The sequence below is a fragment of the Lissotriton vulgaris genome, chromosome 7 (genome assembly GCF_964263255.1).
Source record: "Lissotriton vulgaris chromosome 7, aLisVul1.2, whole genome shotgun sequence".
NCBI classification, from domain to species: domain Eukaryota; kingdom Metazoa; phylum Chordata; class Amphibia; order Caudata; family Salamandridae; genus Lissotriton; species Lissotriton vulgaris.
In genome coordinates this window covers 228,374,462-228,401,106 of record NC_141695.1, presented here as the reverse complement: position 1 = coordinate 228,401,106, position 26,645 = coordinate 228,374,462, and the positions used below count along the sequence as shown (strand labels likewise).

Here is a 26,645-nt window from a genome sequence, read left to right as displayed (position 1 = left end):
GCAAGAGTGCATTCAGATTGGTCTGAGGATCCTTAACATAGAGTGTAACATTGTCTGCATACAATGATATGGAAAGCTGTCTCTGAAAACAATTAAAAGCACTATTCTTGTGCAGTTGCCGGATGCGACATGCCAATGGTTCTATCGCTATGGCGAATAGTAAGGGGGAGAGTGGACACCCCTGACGAGTGCCTCTCGTAATCGCAAAGGCCTCTGTCAGACGACCATTCGCCAGTACTCTCGCCTTAGGAGCAGTATATAGCAGGCGTATCCACTCCACAAAGATTGGGGGAAAACCCATCTTGTGCAGCACTGTGAACAGATATCTCCATTCCACGGAGTCAAACGCTTTGGACGCGTCAAGGAATATAGCGGCTAGAGGAACATTTGGGCCCACTGTCTGAATCAGTGAAAAAAACGTTCGGAGGTTGTGAGAGGTCGATCTCGTGGGTACAAAACCCGATTGATCAGGCAATATGATTGTAGTCATGAGTAGCGAAAGCCTCGTGGCTAATACCTTGGCAAGGATCTTAGCATCGCAATTAAGTAGTGACAGAGGGCGATAAGAGTCCCATTGCGAGGATTCTTTACCTGGCTTAAGTAAAGATGTGATAACCACCTCCCTCATAGATCGAGGAAGTACGCCAACTTCTAGTGAGTCCTCAAATACCTCTCTCAAAACCGGCGCCATGATGTCGATATAGCATTTATAAAATTCCGCCGGAATCCCATCAAGGCCAGGTGCTTTACCGCCGCTCAGGGACATTATGGCATCTCGGACTTCGCCCAATTCGAACGGGGCTCCGAGGAATTGCCTATCACAGTCGCTTAGCCAGCACAACGCCAGATCTCCCAGGAAGTCCTCTAAATCAATGTCTCCGGAGATTTGTGAAGTATATAGGTGTTCATAATGCGCCTGAAGTGTAGACAAGATACGATCAGTATCCTTACACATCTCACCCTCAGAGTTTTCGAGCTCTAAAATGGTGTTATTACCACGGGCAGTACGAATCGCTGCCAACAGTGCCCTGCCTGGTCTATCGCCCTCATTGTATGACGAGCCTTCCAATACTTGCCCCTGAAGTGGACCTCTCGCTGCGCTTCCGCCTCATACTCTGACAGTTTAGTTCTGAACTCCTGCTGTAATCTCCCTGCATTCTCATGCAACATACTACTCTCAAGTGCTCGCTGTTCCCCTTCCAAACTGTGTAACATACGCTGTACATCTCGCAATACCCCAGCGCTCTTAGCTATACACCACCCCCTAACTGTAACTTTGAAGGCCTCCCAGATCGTCTCCACACTGTCCACTGTGTCCTTGTTACGGGGAAAGAATTCTTCTATGTCTCCCCTCAGTTCCTCCTGAAATACCATATCTATTAGAGCGTCGGGTTGTATTCACCAAGGGCGGCGAGGTCGGTCATAACCAGGCATGTCTATGGTTATCAACACCGGGCAGTGATCTGATTGGGTCCTAGGAAGATGCTTTTCATCAACTATACATGGCGCCAACGTACTGGAAAGAAAGCAATAATCGATCCTTGCCCACGTTCCAGTGTATGATGTGAAATGTGTACCCTCTTTGAGGTCAGGATGTACATGTCTCCAGCCATCCACAAGTCCTTCATCTTCCACTATGCCCCTCAGAGTGTCTCTTGCCCTAGGATGATAGTTCGTCTGTCCATCTGCCCTGTCCAACCCCGGGACCATGGCTACATTAAAATCCCCGCACCAAACTATGTGGCGTGAGTCAATATCTGATACAATTCCCCATAACATAGCAAAAAATTCAGGCGCATCCACATTTGGGGCATAGCAATTAGCAAGGGTGATAGTATCCCTGCCCAGTCTTCCCCACAGAACAACATATCTCCCTGCCTTATCTATACGTTGACCCAGGAGTGTAAAGGGAGTAGCGCGGTGTATAGGGATGGCCGTGCCCTGGCATAGGACGAGTAGTTCGAGAAAGCTCTGACTCCCGCCCATCTATTACCAAAGCTAGAGGTAGCTTGAGGGGAGATATGTGTTTCCTGTAGCATGACCACTTGCACCTTATGTCTATCCCAGTAAGCCAACATTTGTCTACATTTGCGAGCATCTTTTAGTCCACGTACATTCCATGATAAAAAGGTGCATTTAATAACGTCTACATCCCCCATGGATAGTGCCCTGCATATTTCCTACAGTCATCTATCGCAGTTCTAGGCTGTTCAACCTGTAGCAAGTGTCCATTCCATACCACACTCCCCTCCACATCGCCCACCCAAATATAAACTGTAGATAGCACAGTGCTGTGCGTCAGCAACCAATATAGTACACTCCAATACAACACAGAAAGGTTCAAAGCATGTTTGTGTATTTTGCACTCATCCAACACATGCAACCCCCACACAGTCTCCCATGTCCCACCCCCCTCCCACTGAAGCAACCCCAACCTGACAGTTTCTCCACCCTCCCCATCCCACCCCAACCTTCCCAGAGGCCCAGGGCCAAAACATGCCCTGATCAATTGGAAACAATAAGGGTATTTCCCATTGGGTGGCATTCCAGGTGGCAACACGATTACCCCTCACACCTACCGAAGCCACACAGTGTAACCCGGACAATGGAAAGAGGGGGTGCCCAGCTATCAGCATTTTGGCATCCCATGAGCTACACCCCGCCACATCCATGCAATAAGCACAACACAGAACAGAAATAACGTCAGCTGCAGTCTCTGAGACAGTTCAGTACTCACGTACAGGCACCAGCACAGTGATAATTTCTCAAACCCAATACAGTTACTGTTCTTCCTCGTCCATCCTCTCAGGTGGTGGGTCCGGAGCCTCTTCTCCATCCCCCCCGTGCTGCGCCGCACGTTTGTAGTGTTTGATGGACCCTTCCACCTGCTGCGGTTTCGTAAATAATTTTTGCCGCCCCTGGTATGTTACTCGCAGGCGGGCCGGATATAGCAGTGCGTAGTCCACTTGCATATTATGCAGTTTGGCCTTCACCTCAATAAACTTCCGACGTTCTTCCTGTACCATTGGGGTGAAGTCAGGATATAGTGTAAAACTGTTGCCATCAAACAAGAGTGATTTGGTGCTATGGGCCGCCCGTAAGGCCACGTCCCTATCTCTATAATTAAGCAGACGGGCGATGATGGGTCTCGGAGTCATGCCTGGTTTGGGTCTAGGACCCAAGGATCTGTGCGCTCTCTCGACTATAAATTGGGGCGAGAAGGCCTCGGAGCCAACCGTCGCAAGCAATAACTTCTCCACGTATTCCTCCATCTTGCCCACATTGGTCGTCTTCGGAATTCCTACTATGCGAATGTTATTGCGCCTACTTCTCGCCTCCAAATCCTAATTCTTGGCCACAATAATCCATAGCAGGTTGTCCATCCTGGAAAGTTGTGACATGTGTTGTGTCGTGGTATCCTCCGTGTCCGAGATTCGCTGCTCCGCCTCCTTCAGTCGCACCTCATGTACGTCCAATTTGTGTACTACCGCATCCATGCGTGAAGACATCCTATCCACTTTATCAGCTATCGTCGCGAACCCCTGATGCATTTCACGGAGAACTGAGGTATCCGCTGGGCCCCCGGTGTCTCCACTAGTGCCTGCCTGATGCTGTTGGTCCGGCCCGGTACGATTCGACTTCCTGGCAGCCTCAAATGTGATCTTCGGCTGTTTCGCGTCTGGTCTCCCCATTCTCGCCACAGCCCAGATCTGGCGGCGATCACCTCAGAGCTACGACGCACTAGGGCACCGGCTATGATCTCAGCAACACGGGAAAGTCAGGGAGCAACACCCGGGCCTTCAGCAAGGGACCAAAGAAGCTGAGAGAAGCCTCCTCCTCAGTACGTCCACCCTCCCAAGGTGAGATTATAGGCAGCGGCTGCGAGCAGTCAGGACCTTTGCGGTCTCCCCGGGCCTCGTCTGGTGCTGTAGGTGGCAGAGGGCCGGATACAACAGTGGAGTCCGCCGCCAACTGCCCAGTTCACTTCTATGCTCCCCACACGCAGGCCTGTTATCACGATCCACCCTGCACTCCGCGCAGTTCTGCAACACAGGTTAATGACGCTTGGGGCTCGAGCCGCAGCTCACGCCAAGGTATGCAGCCTCTTCCACCAGCCTCCGCCTCCCATGCAGATCACCTCTCTCCTATCTATGGAGCGCAATGAAAGGGCCACAGCTCAGCAGGGACACAGTAAGTCTCCTCTTCCCTGAAGACCTCAAGTTTCCTTTTTCCTTTTTCCAGGCAGCCTCCCAGCCTTCCGCCACTACTCCGGAGATCAGGGCTGAAGCTTACGTCTGTCCGAGGGAAGGTCGGACACGTGCAAGTGTGTAGGCCCAAAACTGCAGCGCTCGTATCCCAAGGGCAGATGTTCACTCACCGCCTCTAGTATTCAAGCCTGATGTCCCTCTATGGCATAATCACTCTTAGCAGGCCAGCCAGGTCTCCACCATCAGTCGCCTTTGAAGGGCCTCTTGCGGAGTGTCCAGCTGTACAGGTCAGCGTGGCCCTCCCAGTGGCGAGTGCCGCAACAATCGTCTCTGCCGTTCCAAAATTATGTCCGTAGCTTATGGGGAAGAGTGGTGGCAGAAGCGGAGTCCCTCGCCGATGCCCCCCTATCGACTAGCAAGGGGGATCAGGTGCACGGCTTGCTCAGCGCAGCTCCGGCAGTGTTTCGCGCCCAGCGAGGCCTAGGGTCCCCGGTGAAGCCGCGGCCTCACCTAGTATCTGCAGCCGGGCACCAGCGGCGCCTCTTCCAGAGGTCAGTCATGCTGGGGATGTCGTCGCTCCTCCCGGCCGCAGGCAGTCACCGATTCAGCCCAAACTCGAGGGACATGCATCGGAGATCCTGATGCACAGATGAGCTCAAGCACAGCTCACGGAAATGGCATTAACAGGATAGTTGTCCGGATTTCGTTCGCCGGGTGGTGGGAGCCTCACGCATAGGCAGCCATTCACCAGTGCGCCACCTAGCGCCCCCCGGTAATTTGTATTTTTAAAAAGCAAACAAAGGTCCTAAGCTTTTAGTAGATTTAACGTGAAATAATAAGCACATACTTTAAATAAGGACTGTGTTTCTAAGGACATCTGCCATCCGGCTCACCAGACGGGACCCATTTGCCGCCCGGCAGCGTTCCTATTGCGGAACGCGAAGAACTGGTTCGCTCCACTGCTCGCGGGCATCACCTAATTCCAAGGAGTAAATGCACGCCAGCAGTAAATTCCTAACTGCCAAGGTCACTTCACAGTGCCTGGACCGGAACTGATATATCTACGCTGTAATGGGAGGCCGCTCAACGCTAAACTGCTAGGCGCCCCAGATGGATTGATGCCTCCCTCCACCTGAATCCCCCCATGCCGTGACCGCACTACTACCCAGTGCTTAGGCTTGTTAAAATGCAATCAGGCAAAATGTTTATTGTAGTCCTGAAGATGATCCCAATTTAATTTTGGAGTCAGGGATCGAAACGTAACGTCGACATTTTGTGAAGTACTGCTTCCCTTTCAATTTTGTAATATGTGTTGCAGTGACTGTCGGTTAGAGCTTATGTAAGATTTCATTGTATCGTAAGCCACCGTTTTTCTCCAACTTGTTTGCCTGTTATTCTTTCTCCCCACGTATTGTCTTTCCTTTCCTCCTTGACTCGGTACAGGCTTGTGCCCAGTTAACTGTGGCTTGCTCCACTTCCGAATCCTGTTTATATTCACTAAAACCTTTGAAATAAATGCTCCTTGTCCGGCTGGACATTGGAGTAAAAGACACACAGTCCTTATTTAAAGTCTCTGCTTATTTTTTCACGTTAAATCTACTAAAAGCTTAGGACCTTTGTTTACCCACAACGAGCCCAGGCAATCTTCCAGGCCCAGATGGGAAGCCACATCAAAGAAACGACAACTTCAGCCCGTAGCAGAGCAAGAAATAGACCGTGTGCCAGTTTCTGCCCTGAACCCCCTGGCACCAGTATTTGAAGTTCCAACACTTCCCCTTACCCCAGTAAGCAAGACTAAGTTAAAACAGAGAACGGTTGTCATAGACCAACCCAAAGGCAAATTAAACCTAGGAGGCAAGGAAAGACTTCGGAAAACACTTGTAAAGAACCCGGACACAGCAAACATGTGTAAAACTGTCATCAATAAGGAGATCCCCACCTTCCTGGTGAATTTGAAGGATCTCTGCAGCAACCACTCACTATCCAACCGAAAACAGACCAAACACAGAAAAAGGTCAGGAGCACCCTTACTGCCCCAAGATGGGTCCTGGCTACAACAAGCCTCCTCTCTAAATTGTTATTCACTCAGGAGTACGTCACTCAAGGTCAGCATTACATCTTAAACAAAGTAAATATCCTCAAATTGCTCAAATCCATTCCGGAATTGTGTAACCTGAAATCAAACGACATAACATCTTTTGAATGTATACCCATTAAAGGCAATCAAATAACCATAATGACACTAATCACATAGCATCGGAGGCAACAAAGGAGCTGGTTCTATCAAATGCCAGTCCCCCCTGGCTGCATCACTGAGTTGGCACAAGGTAAATAGTTTTATTTATTTACTTACTTAACTATGCCCGTTGTATATGTCCGACTCCAATACCCCCCCATCCAGCCCCTCCCCCACCATGCCCCACCGCCCACAGCACTCCCTCTGCGAACCGTCACTGGAGGCAAGTATCCCAATAGGAGGGTATTTGGAATTCCGGTCCCCCGCCTAAGACTGCACAATTATGGCAGACACAATGATGGTCTATCTATATTGCCGGTAAGCTAAACATAAACATCAACCAGCTTGTATTTGAAGAAGACTAGATCACCTGCATCAGGATCATGAGACTCAATTCCATCAAACAAATGCTCCTGATTAATGTATATATCTCACCAAATGAGGAAGAAAAGGGCTAAATTGGAACATCTGATCCGGATCATGTGCAACCTATCAACTGAACCTGGAAGCACACCCGGTTTAATATCAGGCGACTTTAACACAAACCTCTTTCAAGATGCCCCAGAAGAGCTTGACGATATATATCAGGGAGGTAAACAACATACATGGATCAAACAAAGCCTACCGGCAACAGATATAGCAAACTAGGAGACCACATGGTCCTACAATTCAGCAGTTTGGGTTATACAATATTGAGCTGCCATGTTTCCTTGGATAAACCCCCAAACTAGACAAGATCACATGGACACACTCAATCATTCTTAGATTACACTTTATGCAATAACTAACCGTTCTCAGACACTCTTAACTTGAGGGGAGAGTGACCATCACCTGGCATGTGACAACAAATTCTACAACAAGAGGATTATATACAGTGAACCTCAAAAGGTTAAAATGGTTAGACTCTTTAACCCAACTATAATGCTAAAGCGCAGAGGCCTGCTAGGTGCTTGGAGCCCTGTCGATATTGTGCCCACTGCAGCATAGGAGTAATTTTCAAGTCAATTACTCAATAAATTCCTTTCCACCTCATGAAAAATTACAACCAGGAACCAATTTTTCACTTCTGCGGAGACCAGAAAACTGAAAACCTTACGGAACTCGGGTATACGACATGCCAGGAAGCGCTCAGGGATGCACAGCTATTCAACAATTGGAAGCATGCCAGAAAGCACTCAGGCAAGCAATATTCCAAGATAAACAAAAAAACCCTACCCACTTTTGGTTAAAATAAGTCCATGCAAGTAAAAACCATAATCCAAAAGTATTCTGGTCTCTTGTGAATAGAAGGACACAAGGCTCAAGAGGGCAAAGTAGTGCTAATATATGCGAAAATGAATGGGTATCATTTTTAACAGATTTTTCAAGGTGACCAAAACCTGTACCAGCCGCCTTCTCAAACATCTCTAACTATTTGCAGCTTTCCTTGGGCACAACATGCCCCAGAAGACCAGAGCAATTAACCTACACGGCCACCCAGACACAAGTTGCAACCATTACCAAAACCCTGTATTAGCAAGATAAGCTTCCATTTCAGGCATCAAAGGCACTTGAAGTACTGATAACTCGAACTGCACAAATTATAAGCAACAATTGGTTGGATGCTGTGCCCAGGCCAAACGGCCTCCAGCAGGCCCTGTACACGGTGGACATTGCGTTGTGGGGAAAACATCTGGCACCCCTATTCTCCTACTGTTGCCTTAGTCAGCATATTTCATTGTCCTGGCGTGGAGCTATTATCTAACCAATCTTTAAAGGGGGTAGGAGATCTGACCCTAAAAATTAGAGGATTATAGCCCTTTTGCACGTTGAATCCAAATATTATGTGAGCCTGTTGCTCAAGGAGCTGGCCTCTTGGGCAACAGACAGTCACCTCTTACCCTTTAATCAGACTGGCTTTGGGGCAAAATTAGGAACCACAAAAAACCTACTTGCACTATCATACTGACGGAGAAAGCATTAGCCTCAAGAATGCCACTCCATTGTTGCATTGTCGACTTCAACATGGCCTTTGACAGCGTGCCCAGGGGTCTTCAATGGCTTAAACTGCAGAAATGGGGATCCCTCTGGCTACTAAAGGCCATAATCCAGCTTCATCTCAACACCTGTATCCGTATAAAATTGGGATCCCACATCTCAAGGAGAATACAAACATCCTGTGGTGCAAAACAAGGGTGTGTGTTTCCACTCCTTCTTTTTAACCTTTTCATCTCAGATTTACCACAGTCACTTGATGATGTTAATTCTCAACCTCCAAAACTTGGCGGCATCCATTTCAGCAATCCGCTATACGCAGACGATCTCGTCCTGCCTAGCCACACAAGGGTTGGCTTGCAGAGGCTTCTTGACCAGCTGCACCCCTACACAACTTTCAATGAGCTGGAATTTAATCTATCAAAGACAAAGACAATTACCTTTGGGAAAAGGAAGCTGCAAAAAGAGGGTGGCAATTCAAAGGCAAAAGCAGTGAAAGCACCGCCTCCTACAAATATCTGGGGGTTTACATGGACTCAAAGGGCACCTTCTCCAAACAGAAGGAAGTGGTCAGAGCAAAGGCTCTGTCAATTGAGGTAGCACGAACGAAGCTTGCGAGGCAGTTGTCTGGCGCAAATCTGTCCCCTCTGCTAGCCATCAAGAAAGCTACAACCTTCATTTATTTATGTTATGACCAGGAGATTATGCTGGGGAAAGACTCCTTTCTGGTGAACAAGATAACAACAAGAATCATCAAGCAAGTATGAAGTCTACCGAAATCCTCATCACCCAGCTCAGATAAGACTTGAGTTTGGCCTTTTAGACCACCGAGGGGTTGGGGCAGGCGCTTTTATCAAGCTGTGTGGCAAACTGCTCATTTCAAGTTAAGGATGCCTGGAGACTATGCTGTACAAAAGGGGGTGGTGATGGACGGAGCATCTGAATCAATCAAACACTCACACCCAGTCAAAAGATCTGGGTTTATGCTGTGGCTGGAAATATCAACAAGCCAAGTGGAACGAAAGTGCTGCTAAACATAAGACACTCAATGCAAATGCTGGACGCAATTGGAATGTAAGGAATTAATCCATCCCAGCAGGCCCTCAAAATGTACATTAAAAAAATATTCCGGTCCTGATCTTTTCACTCTTATAGGGCAAAACTGGCAAAACGCAAACATACCTGGATGGTTCTAATGGGGTTCAAACCAGGGACCGCAGTGCCATATCTATCGTGCATCTATGCAGTTGCATGGAAAAAAGATATTTGGCCCTCAGGATGAGTGAATGGCCTTTCGTACCCCATCTACCAGATTGGCGCCACTCAAACGATAATACATTGTGGAGGTGGGGTGGGTGTACTTTAGAGTCGATTGAGCAAGTGGCTTCTGTTTGTCATGTCCTACTTAACGATCGAAGGATGCTGCTACGGGGCAAATGGAACAAACTTTGTGTTTGCTTTTGCCGCAAAGTCATCTTAGCAGCCATGAACCCATGAACCCAGAGAACCAGATGCTCAAGATCCAGTTCACTATGTCCGTTACAAGAGCTGCAAAAAGGTTAACCCAGTGGGAGTGCCAGTAACCAAATCTCGACCTCATTGCACCTGGTCATTTCCCACTAAATATGTAATTAGTCGCCACCTCTTCTCCCGACCAACTTGCTAGCAGGCGGTATACTGTCTACTCACTTCACTTCATAGCCCTGAGTCCATCGAGACTCCAGAGTCCCTTTCCATCCCTATGCAGAGACCATCTTTCTTTTAGATAGAGCCTTAAAGTGAGTAGATCAGGCAGTTGGACTTCTTTGGAATTGTGCCTTGCCCTTTTCTTTTACTGTTTTAACGAAATGGCTCCTATTTAGTAACAAAGTTATTCAGCTCCTTGTGGCACATATTTTATACAGAAAACGCATGTCGGTATGTAAATTTTGATAAATCAAATTTGGTACCCTTTTGACTTTATGTAAGTATGCTCCGTCAAATTTTAACATTTGTATCACCGAACCTCTTTCTTATAACATTTTATTATCAGAGTGTTTTTCTGTTGTAAAGATTTTAAATTATTTGAACAATAAAGTCTTCAAACTGTATTTGTGTAGATTTTCTTTTATCAGTCCAGGAAGTTACTTACAGGCAGGTCCATATTTAAAATGTAGTGTTTTGGAAATGTACATTTCTATTTTAACTTTTTCCACTTCCTTTTGTCAGTAGTATCTTCTCGAATAAATGAGCGGTGGTGTCAAACAAAATATATTTGTTGTTTATTGTGAGTTAAATATAAGGACATGATAAAGCATATTAAAAATATATTTATTGTCTATTAAAATGCATATCTGTATACCATCTGAAAAGCTACATTCAAAGATGATTAATTAAAACCTATTTTAAAATGTTTAGCCTTTTAAACCAGAAGGAAACAATGTGGGTGCTATTTTAAACTGCAGTGCAAACTGTCCTAGCCTACAAAAGTTACTGGGCACACATTAAGTATATGATACCTTTGCATGGAAATTATTGTTTTTTGGAGCTCATTTAGTTCAGGAACTTGTAGCTTATTAGAAACATTTTATTGTACATATTCAGTCTTTTCTACAGGAGAGTAAATTAATGTAATTTCTCTAGCAGATTCATTCTATGAAACAGGTGATCATTCTAGTACTTTATTTGAACTCTGTGATCCTGACAGGCAATTGTTACGTGAAGAAGCCATAGTGATATGTTTGTTTCAGCAAATAGCTATGAATCTCCTGGGTAAATATTGACAGGCCAAGAGTCCAATCAAATGCAGCGTTTTTGATTGCAAACAGCTGTCCGAATTACAAGATTGCAATAACATACAAGGGGGAGGGTTTGACCATAAATTTAATGATTAGGGTGTTGTAGCTGAGTTGAGCCTGGAGGACAGACCACCACCTCTGACAGGATCAAGAATTTTCATTGGGGCGGCGGTCAGACTCCCATTCTTACTATGAGAGTAGTGCCTGTGCAGGCACCGGCGTAGGGATTAAGATGTCCCTTTCTGGCTGACTTTTCATGGCGGTCCCCCCACCATGGGAAGGCAGACGGAAAGGGTCTTCGGGTGCCCATGCAGGGCCCCGTTCCCTGTGGGCCATTGATAATGGGGGGCATGGATGTGCACTAAGTGCCTTTTATTACTGCAACCCTTTTCCTGGCCACAGCATCAACCAATGTAGAAAAAGGTCATATCATGATAGAGCAGATGGGACCGCTGACTCATTGTCGGATGGTCACATGCCCACGGTGATGGTGGTCAGACGCTCGTCCACCCGCCATTGTAATCAGGCCCATAGGTTTGTTTCGGTAAATATTCTTATTTAAAAAATGAATCACTATTTTTAATACTGTTTTCTAATAATATGATTTCAAGAAATATTGTTTATAAATAATTTGATGTGTATTCGTTTTTTGTTTAATTTTAGGTGCCAGTATATTTGTTATTGATTTTTTAACAGATGGTTTGTAAATGTAAGTATTATAGTAGTTTATTTTTAAATTATATTTTTTAGTTATAGTGTAGTGGGAGGTTATTGGGTTTGTAGGGAAATAGGGTAAACATTTTATTAAAATGTAAATGAATTATAGTTAATTGTAAAGTAATTAATAAATAGATTTTTAATCATGTTAATTGTTTGTTATATTTCTTTTTTCCTTTAATTTGTTAATTTATATTTTAATATTATTTTTAGTAATTGTAGAAGGTTGTTAGGGTTATGGAGGAAGAGGATGGGGACTTATTTGAAATATAGATTTATTCTATTTAATGTTGAATTATTTGTTAATCTACTTAAGTATTTAATTATGTGAAAGATTTTATTTAAAGATTTCTGAAATTGTTTTCTGTGTATTTTAATGTTTATATGCATAATATGAATGTATCATGTTTACTTTGTTATTTTTGGTTGTAGTGGTATAGGGTGGGAAGATTTCTAACTTATAATATTTTGTATGTTTATTGGCTCTTACTTGTAATGAAGTGATTATTAATTGATCATGTAAAATAGAAATGTTGGAATTTATATGTTCATTATTCTTTATAGTTATTTGAACTGTAAGAGTTGATGAAATGTGTTAGCAATGATTTTGTTTAGTTGTTTTTAGCATTAGTTTAAATTAAATATTATATTATTTATCTTTAAATTGTTTAATGTATTAGCAGTTAATTAAGTGAATGTTATAGTAAGTTTTATTATTTTTTATTTTATGCTTTACTCATTTTTCATAATATAGAATTTTTTTATGTGCTCTATAATGTATTGTTTTAATTACTTATTGACATTTTTTGATTAATATTAGGACTTGTTTTATTATTTGAAGTCCAACACTTTCCCTACTCATGCTTAGACCAGAGTGGGAATAGTAAATGTAACCCCTTGAAAGTTCAATACCTTCCTTACTGGTACTTTTGGAATGTATCTAGTTTTTTTTAGTTTTTCTTTTTTTGTCATAATCTAATTTTTTTACATTTTCACATTTATTAAAATATTATCAATATATGTAAAAGATTGTTTCTAGATTTTACGTTTATAGAATAAATAAATTAAAGTATGCCTTTTGGTTTTTAATGTATTTCACTGCTAACATTTCAAATTAAACTATATTAAAAAAGGTTTATTGTTGAGAATGTGTAAATATATATATGTATATGTATTCATACATATATTTTATACCTAGTGTCTTGAAGGTTTTGGGGTCATCTGTCAAGCGGGGGCAGAGAAAAAAGGGAGGGCAAAACAGAATTGGACCAAATTTGTCAGAAAGGTAGCTGTTAGTACATAAAGAGTCCTTTTTGTAAATTGGTGTAAATCTGTTTAATAGTTTTTGAAATATTAAAATTAATCAAAATTTGGATATATGGGGACACGTAACCTTCGAGGATCCAACAGTCCTCATGTTCAAATGTGATTAACTGCCAACACTTCAACCAGGAAGTATTGGCAGCCATCTGTGGGCTTGGCTTCAGCTAGGTCAAGCAAAACAAGTTTGGAAAAAAAGGGGGCAGTGTAGGAATACCCTGACGCCCTACCTGTGGTCCTGGGGTCTTCCTGTCCATCAACAAGCCAACATGCGCTTTTAAAAAGAAAACTTGCTGCATGAATGCATTTGATCCGCAAATCCACAGCAATCTTTTTTAGAAAAAACAAGTGCAGGCTCCTGTCAAGAAGAATAGAGAAGTACTGCTGCCTGATCCTGTTTTTGCTTTACACATATCTTGACATGGATGGAATGCCCAGGCCATCAGTGAGGTTAAATTATTTCATAACTAATTGGTTTGCTGTTTTTTAAGAGCACACACCCCTTGCCCTCAAAAGGAAGAGTATGAAACAGAGGAAGAAGGCTCCCAATAAACAAGTCACAATGCCTTTCTGAGTGGTTGGCCTTCTGATTGATTTTTGCAGCATATCTGTTGGGTGTTGTGTGCAGTAAGCAGTGCACAGTTGGGAGTAGGTTTTTAATGATTAACAGTTGAAAAAAGCACATATGCTGGACCAACAATGTCTCCTTTCCAAGCCCAGCAATACCCTAAGATGAATAACAAAAAGGCTTACTCCTAGGCTGGGAAGGGTCAAACAGACAGTTCTCTGGTTGACAGTATTTAACTTCCGATAATAAATTGGCTCATGCACCCACACTCACTTGTAGCACTGTTGGATGGATGGCGCTGTACAGTAGAAATGTCTATCCTGAAGAATGTAGCCACTGTGGTGAGCTGTGATGCACAGTCCACATAAAAATCCCACGAAAAATTACTGAATGAAGCAGTGGATAAGCTTGTGTATCACACCACCACTGTAAATCGTGAAGTCCTTGAGAAATACACAAAAGTACGAATCATTGTCCAAATTGGAAGTGATTTTGACAACACTGACATCAAATCTACTGGTGACTTAGATATTGCGGTATGTAACGTGCCTGCAGCACCTGTAGAGAAGACAGCAGATTCTACTATATGCCACATTTTGAATCTATATATGTGCGCTACAGGGCTGTACCAAGCACTACTGGAAGGCACAAGGTAGCGCTACGCTGCTAAGCGCTTCGCGCTCTTATTGCTGAATGCTCTTTTAAAAATCCTGTTTGCTATTTGCTTTATATTTTGGGTTCTTATCCCTTGCTTTTAATTTCGCCCCTTTACCTGCACTATAATAGGTCTTTCACCGCCGCTTGAGCGGGTCCGGCTCTTGGGTGGGGTTCGTTATGGTTTTGACCGCCTTCTTGGAGTGGTGTGGTGGCGGTGTGTTCAGGGGCTACTACTGGCGAGCGCTCTAGTGCGCAGGAGCTACTGAGGGACACATATTTAAAGCTCCCCGCCTAGCGCAGCGGTAACGCGCAGCGGTGGCGCCTTCGCTCAGCCTGAGTCGTGCCAGAGTCCTGCCCGTCTGCGTTAAGGCCGTGCGGGTTGCTGCAGGCAGGAGGTCCGTATCAGGCAAGGCTTGTCTACGTGATTCACAATGCTCACTTACTCTAGAGAGAGTTTATGGTCTATTGGTCAGGCCATTCATAGATGTGCGTTACCATCTGTCTATCCTCTCTGCGGTCCTTATCATTGGCCCTGCAATAGGTGGATGCTTGATCCTCCAGTGTCTATCCAGCAGCATGGCCCTCCATCTGCCCCTCAGGCTGATAGCTCTGCGCCCATCTTGCGGGTGCTAAATTTAAATGCCAGATCAGTGGCTAAACATCATCAAGCCATCTTTGACCTAATTGAGGATGAGTCCCCCGACGTCTTCGTTATTACAGAAACTTGGCTTCAGGATGTGGACGCGGCCATCATCAACTTAGCCTGTCCTCCTGAGTACTCTATGTACACTCTGAATCGACCTACGAGAGGTGGTGGCATAGCCCTCATAGTCAGGTCCTCTTTTACCTGTAAGTGGAGCGGCCTTAACATCGCTGGCTGTGAAAGCGCCTCTTTTAAGATCTTAGTCAGCCCTCAGTTTACGCTCTCTGGGATGGTTGTCTACCGTCCTCCTGGTAGCGATGTAGTGTTCAGAAACACCTTTCCTGATGCTGTTTGTACACTAGCCATGGGATGTGCAAACTTTTCCATCCTGGGTGATCTGAACCTGCATTTTGATATTCAGACCAACCCAACGGTGAGCAGTATTCTCGCTGACTTAGAGGCTCTTCAGCTCTCCCAACAGGTATCTCAGCCCACTCATGTAGGGGGACACATTTTGGACCCCTTCTTTACCAACTTGGACGAGGCTAAGGTTACATCCATCTCTCCTCTAGGATGGACAGATCATTTTTTGGTGACTATACGGTACCCTCTGCCCGAGACCCCTCCCACTCCATCGGTTAAAAGGGTCGCTAGGCGGCATTGGAATAAACTTTGTCTGGACGACCTGCACCGTCTCCTAGCGGAAGAGCCGCTAGGCCCACTGAATAGTGTGGATACGCCATCTACCAGATTGGCGCCACTCAAACGATAATACATTGTGGAGGTGGGGTGGGTGTACTTTAGAGTCGATTGAGCAAGTGGCTTCTGTTTGTCATGTCCTACTTAACGATCGAAGGATGCAGCTACGGGGCAAATGGAACAAACTTTGTGTTTGCTTTTGCCGCAAAGTCATCTTAGCAGCCATGAACCCATGAACCCAGAGAACCAGATGCTCAAGATCCAGTTCACTATGTCCGTTACAAGAGCTGCAAAAAGGTTAACCCAGTGGGAGTGCCAGTAACCAAATCTCGACCTCATTGCACCTGGTCATTTCCCACTAAATATGTAATTAGTCGCCACCTCTTCTCCCGACCAACTTGCTAGCAGGCGGTATACTGTCTACTCACTTCACTTCATAGCCCTGAGTCCATCGAGACTCCAGAGTCCCTTTCCATCCCTATGCAGAGACCATCTTTCTTTTAGATAGAGCCTTAAAGTGAGTAGATCAGGCAGTTGGACTTCTTTGGAATTGTGCCTTGCCCTTTTCTTTTACTGTTTTAACGAAATGGCTCCTATTTAGTAACAAAGTTATTCAGCTCCTTGTGGCACATATTTTATACAGAAAACGCATGTCGGTATGTAAATTTTGATAAATCAAATTTGGTACCCTTTTGACTTTATGTAAGTATGCTCCGTCAAATTTTAACATTTGTATCACCGAACCTCTTTCTTATAACATTTTATTATCAGAGTGTTTTTCTGTTGTAAAGATTTTAAATTATTTGAACAATAAAGTCTTCAAACTGTATTTGTGTAGATTTTCTTTTAGCAGTCCAGGAAGTTACTTACAGGCAGGTCCATATTTAAAATGTAGTGTTTTGGAAATGTACATTTCTATTTTAACTTTTTCCACTTCCTTTTGTCAGTAGTATCTTCTCGAATAAATGAGCGGTGGTGTCAAACAAAATATATTTGTTGTTTATTGTGAGTTAAATATAAGGACATGATAAAGCATATTAAAAATATATTTATTGTCTATTAAAATGCATATCTGTATACCATCTGAAAAGCTACATTCAAAGATGATTAATTAAAACCTATTTTAAAATGTTTAGCCTTTTAAATCAGAAGGAAACAATGTGGGTGCTATTTTAAACTGCAGTGCAAACTGTCCTAGCCTACAAAAGTTACTGGGCACACATTAAGTATATGATACCTTTGCATGGAAATTATTGTTTTTTGGAGCTCATTTAGTTCAGGAACTTGTAGCTTATTAGAAACATTTTATTGTACATATTCAGTCTTTTCTACAGGAGAGTAAATTAATGTAATTTCTCTAGCAGATTCATTCTATGAAACAGGTGATCATTCTAGTACTTTATTTGAACTCTGTGATCCTGACAGGCAATTGTTACGTGAAGAAGCCATAGTGATATGTTTGTTTCAGCAAATAGCTATGAATCTCCTGGGTAAATATTGACTGGCCAAGAGTCCAATCAAATGCAGCGTTTTTGATTGCATACAGCTGTCCGAATTACAAGATTGCAATAACATACAAGGGGGAGGGTTTGACCATAAATTTAATGATTAGGGTGTTGTAGCTGAGTTGAGCCTGGAGGACAGACCACCACCTCTGACAGGATCAAGAATTTTCATTGGGGCGGCGGTCAGACTCCCATTCTTACTATGAGAGTAGTGCCTGTGCAGGCACCGGCGTAGGGATTAAGATGTCCCTTTCTGGCGGACTTTTCATGGCGGTCCCCCCACCATGGGAAGGCAGACGGAAAGGGTCTTCGGGTGCCCATGCAGGGCCCCGTTCCCTGTGGGCCATTGATAATGGGGGGCATGGATGTGCACTAAGTGCCTTTTATTACTGCAACCCTTTTCCTGGCCACAGCATCAACCAATGTAGAAAAAGGTCATATCATGATAGAGCAGATGGGACCGCTGACTCATTGTCGGATGGTCACATGCCCACGGTGATGGTGGTCAGACGCTCGTCCACCCGCCATTGTAATCAGGCCCATAGGTTTGTTTCGGTAAATATTCTTATTTAAAAAATGAATCACTATTTTTAATACTGTTTTCTAATAATATGATTTCAAGAAATATTGTTTATAAATAATTTGATGTGTATTCGTTTTTTGTTTAATTTTAGGTGCCAGTATATTTGTTATTGACTTTTTAACAGATGGTTTGTAAATGTAAGTATTATAGTAGTTTATTTTTAAATTACATTTTTTAGTTATAGTGTAGTGGGAGGTTATTGGGTTTGTAGGGAAATAGGGTAAACATTTTATTAAAATGTAAATGAATTATAGTTAATTGTAAAGTAATTAATAAATAGATTTTTAATCATGTTAATTGTTTGTTATATTTCTTTTTTCCTTTAATTTGTTAATTTATATTTTAATATTATTTTTAGTAATTGTAGAAGGTTGTTAGGGTTATGTAGGAAGAGGATGGGGACTTATTTGAAATATAGATTTATTCTATTTAATGTTGAATTATTTGTTAATCTACTTAAGTATTTAATTATGTGAAAGATTTTTTTTAAAGATTTCTGAAATTGTTTTCTGTGTATTTTAATGTTTATATGCATAATATGAATGTATCATGTTTACTTTGTTATTTTTGGTTGTAGTGGTATAGGGTGGGAAGATTTCTAACTTATAATATTTTGTATGTTTATTGGCTCTTACTTGTAATGAAGTGATTATTAATTGATCATGTAAAATAGAAATGTTGGAATTTATATGTTCATTATTCTTTATAGTTATTTGAACTGTAAGAGTTGATGAAATGTGTTAGCAATGATTTTGTTTAGTTGTTTTTAGCATTAGTTTAAATTAAATATTATATTATTTATCTTTAAATTGTTTAATGTATTAGCAGTTAATTAAGTGAATGTTATAGTAAGTTTTATTATTTTTTATTTTATGCTTTACTCATTTTTCATAATATAGAATTTTTTTATGTGCTCTATAATGTATTGTTTTAATTACTTATTGACATTTTTTGATTAATATTAGGGCTTGTTTTATTATTTGAAGTCCAACACTTTCCCTACTCATGCTTAGACCAGAGTGGGAATAGTAAATGTAACCCCTTGAAAGTTCAATACCTTCCTTACTGGTACTTTTGGAATGTATCTAGTTTTTTTTAGTTTTTCTTTTTTTGTCATAATCTAATTTTTTTACATTTTCACATTTATTAAAATATTATCAATATATGTAAAAGATTGTTTCTAGATTTTACGTTTATAGAATAAATAAATTAAAGTATGCCTTTTGGTTTTTAATGTATTTCACTGCTAACATTTCAAATTAAACTATATTAAAAAAGGTTTATTGTTGAGAATGTGTAAATATATATATGTATATGTATTCATACATATATTTTATACCTAGTGTCTTGAAGGTTTTGGGGTCATCTGTCAAGCGGGGGCAGAGAAAAAAGGGGGGGCAAAACAGAATTGGACCAAATTTGTCAGAAATGTAGCTGTTAGTACATAAAGAGTCCTTTTTGTAAATTGGTGTAAATCTGTTTAATAGTTTTTGAAATATTAAAATTAATCAAAATTTGGATATATGGGGACGCGTAACCTTCGAGGATCCAACAGTCCTCATGTTCAAATGTGATTAACTGCCAACACTTCAACCAGGAAGTATTGGCAGCCATCTGTGGGCTTGGCTTCAGCTAGGTCCAGCAAAACAAGTTTGGAAAAAAAAGGGGGCAGTGTAGGAATACCCTGACGCCCTACCTGTGGTCCTGGGGTCTTCCTGTCCATCAACAAGCCAACATGCACTTTTAAAAAGAAAACTTGCTGCATGAATGCATTTGATCCGCAAATCCACAGCAATCTTTTTTAGAAAAAACAAGTGCAGGCTCCTGTCAAGAAGAATAGAGAAGTACTGCTGCCTGATCCTGTTTTTGCTTTACACATATCTTGACATGGATGGAATGCCCAGGCCATCAGTGAGGTTAAATTATTTCATAACTAATTGGTTTGCTGTTTTTTAAGAGCACACACCCCTTGCCCACAAAAGTAAGAGTATGAAACAGAGGAAGAAGGCTCCCAATAAACAAGTCACAATGCCTTTCTGAGTGGTTGGCCTTCTGATTGATTTTTGCAGCATATCTGTTGGGTGTTGTGTGCAGTAAGCAGTGCACAGTTGGGAGTAGGTATTTAATGATTAACAGTTGAAAAAAGCACATATGCTGGACCAACAATGTCTCCTTTCCAAGCCCAGCAATACCCTAAGATGAATAACAAAAAGGCTTACTCCTAGGCTGGGAAGGGTCAAACAGACAGTTCTCTGGTTGACAGTATTTAACTTCCGATAATAAATTGGCTCATGCACCCACACTCACTTGTAGCACTGTTGGATGGATGGCGCTGTACAGTAGAAATGTCTATCCTGAAGAATGTAGCCACTGTGGTGAGCTGTGATGCACAGTCCACATAAAAATCCCACTAAAAATTACTGAATGAAGCAGTGGATAAGCTTGTGTATCACACCACCACTGTAAATCGTGAAGTCCTTGAGAAATACACAAAAGTACGAATCATTGTCCAAATCGGAAGTGATTTTGACAACACTGACATCAAATCTACTGGTGACTTAGATATTGCGGTATGTAACGTGCCTGCAGCACCTGTAGAGAAGACAGCAGATTCTACTATATGCCACATTTTGAATCTATATATGTGCGCTACAGGGCTGTACCAAGCACTACTGGAAGGCACAAGGTAGCGCTACGCTGCTAAGCGCTTCGCGCTCTTATTGCTGAATGCTCTTTTAAAAATCCTGTTTGCTATTTGCTTTATATTTTGGGTTCTTATCCCTTGCTTTTAATTTCGCCCCTTTACCTGCACTATAATAGGTCTTTCACCGCCGCTTGAGTGGGTCCGGCTCTTGGGTGGGGTTCGTTATGGTTTTGGCCGCCTTCTTGGAGTGGTGTGGTGGCGGTGTGTTCAGGGGCTACTACTGGCGAGCGCTCTAGTGCGCAGGAGCTACTGAAGGACACCTATTTAAAGCTCCCCGCCTAGCGCAGCGGTAACGCGCAGCGGTGGCGCCTTCGCTCAGCCTGAGTCGTGCCAGAGTCCTGCCCGTCTGCGTTAAGGCCGTGCGGGTTGCTGCAGGCAGGAGGTCCGTATCAGGCAAGGCTTGTCTACGTGATTCACAATGCTCACTTACTCTAGAGAGAGTTTATGGTCTATTGGTCAGGCCATTCATAGATGTGCGTTACCATCTGTCTATCCTCTCTGCGGTCCTTATCATTGGCCCTGCAATAGGTGGACGCTTGATCCTCCGGTGTCTATCCAGCAGCATGGCCCTCCATCCGCCCCTCGGGCTGATAGCTCTGCGCCCATCTTGCGGGTGCTAAATTTAAATGCCAGATCAGTGGCTAAACATCATCAAGCCATCTTTGACCTAATTGAGGATGAGTCCCCCGACGTCTTCGTTATTACAGAAACTTGGCTTCAGGATGTGGACGCGGCCATCATCAACTTAGCCTGTCCTCCTGAGTACTCTATGTACACTCTGAATCGACCTACGAGAGGTGGTGGCATAGCCCTCATAGTCAGGTCCTCTTTTACCTGTAAGTGGAGCGGCCTTAACATCGCTGGCTGTGAAAGCGCCTCTTTTAAGATCTTAGTCAGCCCTCAGTTTACGCTCTCTGGGATGGTTGTCTACCGTCCTCCTGGTAGCGATGTAGTGTTCAGAAACACCTTTCCTGATGCTGTTTGTACACTAGCCATGGGATGTGCAAACTTTTCCATCCTGGGTGATCTGAACCTGCATTTTGATATTCAGACCAACCCAACGGTGAGCAGTATTCTCGCTGACTTAGAGGCTCTTCAGCTCTCCCAACAGGTATCTCAGCCCACTCATGTAGGGGGACACATTTTGGACCCCTTCTTTACCAACTTGGACGAGGCTAAGGTTACATCCATCTCTCCTCTAGGATGGACAGATCATTTTTTGGTGACTATACGGTACCCTCTGCCCGAGACCCCTCCCACTCCATCGGTTAAAAGGGTCGCTAGGCGGCATTGGAATAAACTTTGTCTGGACGACCTGCACCGTCTCCTAGCGGAAGAGCCGCTAGGCCCACTGAATAGTGTGGATACGGGCTATGACCAGTTCTGCACTTGGATTTCTAAGGCATTGGACTCTGATTCCCATTGTTTCAAGTAAAGTAAGAGCTAGAGAGTCGAGTCCCTGGTATGATAGTGCGCTACGTGCCTTGAAAGGTAATTGTAGACGGGCGGAAAGAGCGTGGCGGAAGTCTTATGGCGCTGATTTAAAAGCTGCATATGTTGCTTCCGTCAAGACTTACCATCGGGCTATTTGTAGAGCTCGTGCAGCATTCTATGCCTCGGAATTCCGCAACAGCTCTAATCCGTCCAAAACAATATTCAAGGCCGTTAAAGATCTGTTGGCGAAAAGGACTTCCTCTGTGGCTGTGGGGTCCACTTCCCACTGTGAGTCCTTGGCCTCTTTTTTCTTGGAGAAGGTCCAGGCTATTTACCGGGCCTTCCCGAGTATGGGGACTGTCTTGGGAGTCCTAGATGGGGCTCAAGGCGATGCTACCCTGCACTCTTTTCCCCCACTACTTTTGGAGGGATTTAATAAACTTGCCTCGCAGATCAAATCTGGCTCTCCGTCGGATCCAGTAAGACCCGCTCTTTTTAGAGAACAGTCCTTTCTGGGGCGCTCGGCAGTGTGTTCCCTAGTCAATCTTTCACTGGACTAAGGAGTGGTTCCAACTAAATGGAAGCAGGCCGTGGTCTCTCCAATCATCAAGAAGCCTTCGTTGGACCCCTCGAAACCCGAAAGCTACCGCCCCATTTCATTGTTACCCTGGCCAGCAAAAATTGCGGAGGCTCATGTCAATCTGGCCTTGTCAGAACATCTTGCCCGGACCAATGCCTTGGACCCTACGCAGAACGGCTTTCGTGCTGGGCACAGCACGGAAACTGCCCTTCTTGCCATGGTAGAGCATCTACGTGCAGTGTTGGATGCTGGTCAGACGGGGGCGCTGGTATTACTAGACCTCAGCGCCACCTTTGACACTGTTTCCCACAGCATTCTGTTGCACCGGCTAGAGGAGATCGGCGTAGGGGGACAGGCCTTGCAATGGTTCCGCTCCTTCCTCGACAATCGTTCTTTCTGTGTGGCTATCCCTCCCTTCAAGTCCAAATTCCAGCCTCTGGCCATAGGGGTTCCGCAGGGATCCTCGCTGAGTCCCACGTTATTCAATCTTTACGTGAGACCGCTGGCTGAGGTCGCTAGGCAATGGGGCCGTACTTTGGTCTCATATGCCGATGACACTCAGCTGGCGGTTACTCTCAGCGGGGAAGCGGAACAAGGCGCCCCAAGGTTTCAGAATGGACTGAAGGCGGTGGCCAGCTGGATGACGGCGAACTGTCTCCAGCTTAATGCCACCAAGACAGAGATTATGATTGTCGGCAAGAGAGTGGAGCTCTGGGGTGACAGATGGTGGCCCTCAGAACTGGGACCGACTCCGACTCCGGTCTCGGAACTAAGAAACCTGGGAGTCTGGCTTGATACTGGTCTCACCTTTGTTGGCCATACTAAGAAAACAGCAGCCTGCTGTTTTGGCGTTCTTCGGGGTTTAAGACCTGTTCTTAAATTTTTTGATGCCCCAACTAGACAGCTGGTGATTCAGGCCACGGTCATGTCTCGCCTGGATTACGCCAGCTCCCTCCTGGTGGGTGCCAATCAGGCAGAAATTACCCGCCTACAGCGGGTACAAAATGCCGCTGCCAGAGCGATAGTTGGCCTGCCCAGATACTGTCTTGTGTCCAATGTTCTTCGCTCCTTGCATTGGTTACCAGTGAGGAAGAGAATCCAATTTAAGGTCCTTTGTTTGACTTTTAAAATTTTGAAGGGCATAGGCCCCCAGATTTTGTCTAATCTCCTGTCTTTTTATGTTCCAACACGCGCTCTGCGTTCCTTGGGCCAGGCTCTCGCCGTGGTCCCTCGATTCAGGCTTTGTCGTGTCGGTGGACGCTCTTTCGGTGTTAAAGCAGCAACCATCTGGAACTCCCTCCCGGTGGAAACTGGTCTGCTGGAAGATCTCATGCTTTTCCGGAAAGCCATTAAAACATTCTTGTTTTAGTCTCTCCTTTTGGCTGTTTCGACCATCTGCTATGTTATGTTCTACCTTGTCAGTGGCGCCAGGACGCTCCTTTGCTGGAGCAGCTGTGCGCACAATAAATACCAATAACATAACATAACATAACATAACATAACATAACATAACATACCATAACATAAGAGTGCAGAGTGCGGAACAGATTCAAGAAGTAGGGTCTAGAACTGCAAGGAACAGAGGGGGAGACCCTGGGCATTATTGGAGTAGGACAAGTTGGACAAGCAGTGAGATTGTGAGCAAAGGCCTTTGGTTTTAGTGTGATATTCCGCATTGAATGGTCTTCAGCGGGTGAGCACTTGGCAGGGCCTACTATTTCATAGTGACTGTGTCACCCTGCACTGCAGCTTGAATTAAAGCAACCATCATCTTATTAATCATTTTAATATTTAACAAATGAGACAAGGAGCATTTCAGGTCAGCACACCTCAAAGTGGTTTGGTTGATGAAAAGGCCCTAGTACAAGCTCTTAAGGAAGAAAGGATATTAGGAGCCGCTTTAGACATCAATGAGTCTTAGCCATTCACCTTCAGTCAAGGGCCACTGAAAGATGCGACAAACCTGATCTGCACACCGCATGCAGCTTGGTACAGTGAGCAGTCCTTCATTGAAATGTGAGAGAGGCAGCACGAGCGATCCGATGGGTAATAACAGGTCGCTTTCCAGACAGTCTGAAGAACTGTGTTAACTAAGATCACTTGCCCACAGCTACACATTGGGCCAGCATGGATCCTGGAGTTATTCATCTGGAGCGGAACGGTGCTGCATACATGTACCCTCTCAATGTTATAAATGTGACACTAGCAGGCCTCCCCTCAACAGAAGGAATAGTTCCCAGCACCATATTATTACTGCTGCCTTTTGACATGCAATAAAGCAAAGCTTGGCTATCCTTATTTGTGTTTCAACACATTCCTCTTAGATGTTTTGTGTGCCTAGGCTCTTCATTACCAACCATGCTGAAGCCGTCCTGCTGTGTTCTGGGGCTCCCGTAACGCGGAAGACTTAGATGTACTGTGCTGCAGATTGGGAACCTGAGCTGCCCGCTGACACAGAGAAGCAAAAGGATTACCATAATGTAAGTGGAAAGGTGATGGTGAAAAAGGGATGTAAAAGGGGTATTGATACTACCTCTGACATATTTTGGACATAAGGGCAGCAAAAGCTATTGTAACATGGTGGTAGTACTGAAACACTAAATAATCTGCTTTGAAAAGTATATTGAAATTATGACCTCAGCGCATGGGCTATAACAACTGCAAGGTTACAAGGACGTTATAGTTAGCAATTAGAATTTAAAAAACCTTAGAAATTCCCTATCATGAGTGATGTAATTTGAGATGTCATGAGTGAAGTCACTGACCATGTCATGAGTGATGTCATTTGTGAGGTCATAAGAAGTGCATTGTGGGGGCGCAAGTTATAGTTAACTCAGGTAACTATAACAGCTGGTTTTCTCTGGTTTTATGTGAGTGAAATCTGACCCTAACTATAACATCCCTGTAACGTTTTTTTGTGTGTAATTTTCTAAGGTTTTTTTATAAATCGATTTGCTAACTATAACTTCCTTGTAACCTTTGTTTTTTTCAGTGAACTTCTAAGGTTTGTTAAATGCTAATTCCTAATTATAACACCCCTGTAACCTTTACTTTTTTTAGTGAGTTTCTATGTTTTTTAACTAGCAGTTATGTTTGCAGAGTGGTGGAGAAAGGAGGGCTGGGCTTTCGACCAGCTTTCTGGAATGCTGCAGTGTAGGTCTTACAGGAGGCAACAGTAGGGCTTTTTGGCCACCAACGTCCCTCTGGAGCCCAGGGGACTTTATCCCCCAACTAGTAGTGCACCGTGAGGCAAGTTTCCTGATATGGTGGAGAAAGGCCCATGGTCTCTGACAACTTCTGAGGAATCCTGTTGTGTGGGACAACCTGGAGGTAACAGGAAGGGTATTTGGCCCCCAAGGACATACTCGGGGTCCAACTACCCTCATAATACTTCGAGTTCATCCCATACAGCAGGATTGCTGAGAACTGATAGCAGGGTACACCCCCTTTCTCCACCAGTCTGCAAATGCTCCTCCTGCTGTACTACTTCTAGGAGGGTGAAAGTGCACTTGGCTATTTAGGGTCTTTGGGGGCCAACAAGGCCTCTTGTTACCTCAAGTGAGACCCACACAGCTGGATTGGTGAGAGGTAGTTCAAGGCCATGCCCCCTTTCTCCACCACTTTGAAAACATGCCTCCTAGTGCACTACTGGTTGGGGGAAATTGTCATCTTTAGTACTGAGGCTCTCAGGAGTAAGTGGAATTCATTTCCCAACCAGAAGAGCACCAGGAGGTGCTTTTGCAGAGTGATAGATAACAGGGGTGTGGCCTTGAAGTCCTCTCAGCAATCCTGCTGTCTGAGACTTACTGGAAGTAACAAGAGGGCTTGTTGGCCTCAAATAACCATAAGCATTCAAGGGAATTTAATTTTCCAACTACCAATGTGACAGGAGGTGCTTTTGTAGAGTGTTAGTGAAGGAGGAGTGACCTTCGAAACTTGCCAGTTTTTTTTAAATACTTTTTTTAGGAAAGGGGTCTGCGTAGCCCCCTTCCCTTGGCCGATTTTGACCCGTGGACCACACTCCCCAGGGCCATTCTTTT

General features: G+C 44.0%; 1 protein-coding gene and 1 pseudogene across 1 annotated transcript in view; one reads left to right on the top strand and one right to left on the bottom strand.

The window, feature by feature from the left end:
- Nucleotides 1-26,645, bottom strand: part of LOC147701266 (IgGFc-binding protein-like) — a 933,218-nt gene that overhangs the window by 549,671 nt on the left and 356,902 nt on the right. The window lies entirely within an intron of this gene.
- LOC147701268 (C-terminal-binding protein 1 pseudogene) lies at nt 14,046-24,882 on the top strand (annotated as a pseudogene).